Genomic DNA, 6930 nt, shown 5'->3' on the forward strand with positions numbered 1-6930 from the left:
AATATTTTAGTGCATGCATTTCATAAAGTTTCATTTGTGTTATAATATTTTAATGTCATATCTCAATAGGGATCTTATAAGTAAGATATATATATGAAATTAGAATGTACACATCACTGTTTTTCGTTAGTCGTTTTTCTGTAACATTTAAATAAGAGTAGTTATTTTAAATGATAAAATTGTTGAAATTATTTTCTAATAAAATATTATTGTTTATTAGTGATAGACAACGGTAGACTGTGATAGACTTCTATCACTGACATTGATAGATGTCTATTGTGGTTTTTTGCAATCTATATTTATCAATAAGTTGACTTATTTTCTTTTATTTGAAAACAACCCTTTAAATAATTAAAACCACGTTTGAATTAGGGTGCAAAAACGTTTCAATAATATCGAGATCATGCAGTGACAAATCCAGAACTTCAAGTGAGGGAGGCGCAAATGAATATAATGTTTGAAGTTTAGCCTATTAACTTATAGTTTTGTGTTTATGTATAATTCATAAAATCAAAAAAATTTTAATAGATATTTTAATTTTTAAATTTTGTGTTTGACAGATACTTAAAATATCAAGTTTGAATCCAATACATCTTTTACATATTAGAAAATATTAAAAATAATTAAATGTTATATTAAACATTAAATTTAATTTGTGCTTAATAGGTAGGATTAGACATTTTTCTAAAATTAATCTATCAATTAGTTATAAAATTTAAAACTTAAGATTCAAATAGACACATAACATTTTTCCGCCTTATAAAACAATTACTTTTTTTAATATGCTAGTATTTATGAGATCAATCAAAAAAAAATTGAAAGTAATTTATAGGTTTACTAAACTTATTTAAGAAACTAGAGTCAAAATTTAAAATTTAAAGATTTATTAATCACACGTTTCAAATTTTAGGAACTAAGTTTGAAATTTACCCTTCTTATAAATGTAATTTTAAATACACTGATATATAACATCTTTATTAAGTAAAACTATTAAAATTATTTTAAACCTTTGTAAAATTATTCACTTAGATACATAAAGAAAGAATTATTCAATCAATTTTTATAAAATAATTTTATAAAGATCTAAAATGATTTTTATATTACATATACGAGAATAATTAAAATTGAATTAAGTTTTCCTAACATATTTTAAGACTACTAAAAATTAAATATTATTATATATTTTTCAAAATAAAATGTAAAGAAAATATAAATATTTGTGGTGAAAAAGCCCACCGACCACTGAAGCTTCACATAGATTTTGGTTTTCTATGAGAAAAGAACACATTATTTCATAATTAAATGCAACTTTTTTTTATATATTTAATAAAAAACAATATACAAAAATATAAATCATCATCGGTTGAGAGGGGCACATGCCCTTCAGCTCCTTCGTAGATCTACCCCTAAGACCATGAATAAGAGTCAATTTGAGCATAACTAGTTTGACCATAAACTCTAAACTAAAAGATAATATGTTTGAATTTCTTGTCCCTACATGTCATTAAATTAAAAGAAAAAAAAAATATTGAAAATACCTTTAAACCCTTGTACCTTGTTGGGATAATATCTCTATATTTCAAATTTTGCATCAATACTCGTAAACTTTAAAAGCAAGTCCTTACTTTTATGGAAATCATTCTACGTATCTTGTTTTTATAGTAATATCTTTCAACTTTTAACTTTGCATTAATCTCCTTAATCTTATAAAAATATTTACCTTACTTTTAGTATATAGACTGAATAATTTACATACGTCCATCACTTTCCTCTTCTTTATTTCAGTCTATGACCTAACAAATTTCTAAACTAATGAACAAACGTGCGAACACCAATTGAGCTATTGTGTAGAATACCTTAGACTTTTAACTAAAGGGTGGACACACAATAATTTTGAAGATAGATTAAGAATGTATTTTGATTGACTTTTTATGTATTTAAATAAGTGATTATGAGTGCAGAAAAAATGTTTAGAAACACTTAGAAAGTCAATCCACCCAAAATTGTAACCTAAATTCTCTATATGTCTCATTTTTGTGTATTAAACTCATGCGCATTAACTAAGAATGTTTGTGTCACGCCTCATTGTAGATTATAATACTAAATCATCTCCGATGAACTGTGATGACAGTAGTCCATGAGTGTGCAAAATGACCCATCAATTTGTAAATAAAATTTCCTAGAAATCTCATAGAAATTCTTTATGGTCATACATAGAAGATGATGAAATTTTTAAGATTTCATAATATATAGATAAATAATAAAATATTTCGTAATGTAAACCACTTAAAGAATTATTGTCATTTGCACATTGGATCATAAGTTATCCCAACTTCGATCCAATCTGAAATTTCAAATTAACCATATTGTAAATTATGAGTTAATATACATTCAATAGGGAATAAACATAAATTACAGGCTTAATAAGCATTTAGAGCATGTTTTGGGAGTGATTCTAAAATAGCTAAAATCAATTTTATCATTTTCAAAATCACTCTTATACATGCTTTAAGCATTCAAAATTAATTTTGATGATATGAGAATTGTATTTAAAAGTATAAAATTAAATACTAAATTAATTTTGAATGATTAAAAACGTGTTTCACAATGACTTTGAATATGACTAAAGTGATTTTAACCCTTCCAAAATTACTAGCAACAACATTTAGACTAACTCGTCATCCTTAAATAACCCTATTAATCAAATCCTCGAATTAGGTCTCCCTCCTCAATTAAACCACCGTACTTAATTGATGTAATACAAAAGATAAAAGGAGAACTCTCTCCAAGAATGCAAAGGAAGTCTTTATTATCAATTAAAAGATACCAAATACACTAGAAGACAATTTTTCTATTTATTGATAATTGTAATACAAACCCATCTTAATCCTAATTAATCAAGAAAACTAATTATAATCCCAATTAAGCACGAAAAGTAATCCTAATCTTGATTGATAATTAAGGAAAGAATACCAAATACTAATCAAATAAGGATTTGATCAATTTTACTTTTATTTACGATAATCCTACTATATAGATCATTCTAAACCTTAAAAAAAAAAATTAAAAATTAAAAAAAAAAACACTCGTCATCAAAATTTATTTTTTAAATAACTTGAGTCATAATTTTAACATTATTTTTTCGGAGTAAATTTGACTTTTTTGTCTATCCCGATTGTTGTTAGTTTCTTCTTAGGCATCTTCCTTGATCTGCAAAATTTATTCTTAAAGGATTCTTCTTTCTTTTTTAGTATTTCAAGGGTCCCTTAATTAGACATGTGTTATTCGGCAACGAGTAAAGCTCACGAAACACCCTCTTGCAATCGATGTTACCAAGAATTTTAGCCTTCTACTAACGGTTGCAAATGTTGAAAAGATATTTAATACATCATTAGTATAAATATATTACCGACATGTTGTTTTGATTACTGAGCTTATCTCATATGTTATCTTTTGCATGTTGATTTTCCTTTTTTGTTTACTCTATTTCACGTTTTCTTCTTAAATCTTTTACTAATATGTAAAAATGAAATTGCAAAATTAAAATGAAATATGATAAATTTTAGATAAAATATATTAAATATATAAATGATACACTTGGTATATTAGTTGATTGATATATAAAAGACCTATATTTTAGACTTCCTTTTTAGCACTTATTTTTTTTGTCTTTTCAATCAACTTACTTATTTTTGGGTTGGGCCTGCCTATAATTTTTCTTAGATTTGCAAAGTTTAAACAGTATGACCTCATCTACAATATCTTATTTTTGCTAGTCTTCTATGTGCCCCAAGAAAAATGCCTAAAGAAAGAAAAACAACCCTGCTCTGATAAATGATTTGGCTCCTCATAATAGAAAGATCATTTATATTCATATTTTTATTCCTTGTGTTATTTGGTAGGTGTGAAAGAAATTAGTTATTAAATATAAAAAAGAGTGGAATAAGGAAAAAAAAATCATTTTTTAGCTATAATTTCTTTTAAAGTTCAAATAGAGTTAGGAATTTGAATCCTTGACCTTTATCGAAGGTAAGGAACTATGCAAATGTTTTGTGAGAATGTAACCAACACAAACAATATTGATGTAAAAATACTTTAATTTACAATAAGGCACACCCATATAAAGAAATACCAAAGAAGTGTACAAATAGAGTACTCATAAAATAACCCGTTATTTTGCTATAAAAATAGGGTTTTGGGGAGATAGTTTGAAAATGCTCGAAAAGTAAATATTAATATTTTATCACTAAATCTTACATTAGTTAGAGGTAGGTATACTTTGTTCATGTCTAAAGAAATCGTAAGGATCAACCTTAGTTTTAACATATACCAACCTCTTAAAGTTGTTTCCAAAATACTTCAACCCCCAAACGCTTGCTTGCTTGACGCTCATCTTTCTATATTTGTCGTTAGCTTCAATATCAAGATCTCTATAATTAGCATATGCAGATCTTGGTGATTTTGAAACAAAAGGATCATGTATTCGTAAACTTCTCATATCCATTTTCTTTGCCTTTAAACTTTGTTCCTTCCACCCTACAATGTACCCAATCTTGTATAAATTTGCAGCTCTATGTGAAAATGGAGTTTCTGACTCAGAAATTTGACTCATTCTCCTTCCATAAGGAACAAATATGAGTTGTGATGTTTCTATATCTTGAGGCTTTAATCTTTTGCAATATGCCTTCAATTGCAGCCTCGGGAATCGGTTCCTTGACGTAGTCAGATTTGATTTTTGTGCTTTCAGTGGTGGGAGGTGTTCTATTGAGTAAAATTTCTAAGGACCCATCAATTTGAAATGATTTTTGTGCTTTCAGTGGTGGGAGGTTGTCATAAGTTCATCCACCTTTCCAACAAATAGTACGAAAAATTTAGCTGTTGGGTTTGCTATGCCTTCTTCAGTCGTTGAAATATTCCCTCCTACATATCATCAGGAAATGAGTTCAAATCATCCATATTTGTATTGGGGAGAGTAAAAAGAAACTTCATTTCTTATTTCTTACTTCTTTAGTTGCTTCTTAGGGTTAGTTTATTTTGGAAGTTGGAAGTTTTATTTTATTTGATTTATGAACAAGTTTAAATTTGAATGTAGGAAAGTTTCGACACCTTAATTAGATATGGTGCTATATAATTAATATAAATTGTTAATTATTATAGTTCTTTAAAATTCGAGCCTAGCTCGATCGATATATAAGAGATCAATTTAATATTCTTAAGATTGATGATTCATTTTTTCTATATATATATATATATTTTTAAGAAACAACTAATGGAGAAGGGTCAGAGGTGCACCAAAATATCTTAATTAGGTCGACATCTCCTTAGCACCTTCAGAGAAGAGCTCATAACCAACAAAATCAAAAGCAAGGTAATGGCTAGAAAAAAGCCCTCCAAAAAAAAAATTAATTTCATTTCTTAAATGAAAGAAAAGAAAAAGGGTGCAAGATCAAATTATAAATATTTTAATTTAATAACATTACTTAACTATGTAAGTTGGTGTCATAACTAGCATAGTTTGATATCCTTAAATATTTTTGAACTAAAAATCAATTAGTAACTAATAGTAGTAGTAGCTCATGTATCTTATAAAAATGATGAAATCTCTCGTAGTTTTTAAATGTGAGATCCTCACCATGTTTTAACATTTTTTCTCTCTAAAATTGAATATTATTTATAGAAGACATTAGTTAATATTTTCTCTGACTAAAATATTTCTGACTACTTTAACTTTCCTATACTGAAATTTTTTTTTTCTGAAAAATTTCCTCCCTATACACTTCTATTATTCTACCTATACATATTTTACTCTTAATCTAGTAATATATATATATATATATATATATAAACAGACACACTGTGGCGGCACACGGTTTAAATATATCACGTCGTGTGGTTTACTTCATATTATAATACTAAGTTAAGAAACATACTTTTCCAAACAAAAGAAAGAAGAGAAATTTTGAAAAATATCAAAATATTTATAGAAACAGAAAAAAAAAAAATATTGATAAATATTGATAGACTTCTATCAATCTTTATCAATAATAGACTTCTATCAATCTTTATCAATGATAGACTTATATCAATTTCTATCACCGTCCCTTTTTATCATTGATAAACACTTATAGATTTCTATTAGCGTCTATCTGTGATAGCACAACTATAATTAAATTTTGCTATATATGTATATATTTTTTTCTTATTTTTCTATTTTTAAAGTTTCCCATAAAGAAACAAAACAATAATTAAAAAGGTCAACCATAAACTGTAGACGGAATACCAGTCAAAATAATGCCAAGGTTTAGATTTTCATCTAATTTGTTAGCGACATATTGCCAGCGATGGATTAGTTTAACTGCATCTTCCTCCAAATTCCTCTGTGTGGAATGATCAAACCAGAGTCTCATGGTAAAATTAAATATTTCCTTCTCTTTATTGATGATTTTTCTAGAAAAATATTGGTGTACTTTTTGAAGAAAAATCAGAAGTATTTGAAATCTTCAAGAGATTTAAGGCACGTGTGGATAATGAAAGTAATGTTACAATCAAGGCCATGAGAACCGATAGAGGTGGTGAATTCACATCAAATGAGTTCAAACAATTTTGTGATTAAAAAGGCATTTGATGTCCGTTAACAGTCCCAAGGACACCGCAACAAAATGGCGTGGTGGAGAGAAAGAATCGGATAATTTTGAACATGGCAAGAAGCATGCTAAAGACAAAGAAGATGCCGAGGGAATTTTGGGCGGAGGCCGTAGCTTGTGCGGTTTATTTGAAAAATCGAGCACCAACCAAAAGTGTGCTTGACAAGACGCCTCAAGAAGCATGGAACAGAAGAAAGCCCGGGATTGGTCACTTCAAGGTGTTTGGGAGTATTGCATATGCTCATGTGTCGGAAGAAAAAAGGACCAAGCTCGATGATCGAAGCGA

At 27.6% G+C, this 6930-nt stretch overlaps 1 pseudogene; it reads right to left on the reverse strand.

Moving 5' to 3' along the window:
• Positions 1-4258: 4258 nt before the first annotated feature.
• On the reverse strand, positions 4259-6407 carry LOC120084015 (annotated as a pseudogene).
• Between the last annotated feature and the right edge of the window lie 523 nt (positions 6408-6930).

This window comes from Benincasa hispida, chromosome 8 (genome assembly GCF_009727055.1).
Source record: "Benincasa hispida cultivar B227 chromosome 8, ASM972705v1, whole genome shotgun sequence".
NCBI lineage: Eukaryota > Viridiplantae > Streptophyta > Magnoliopsida > Cucurbitales > Cucurbitaceae > Benincasa > Benincasa hispida.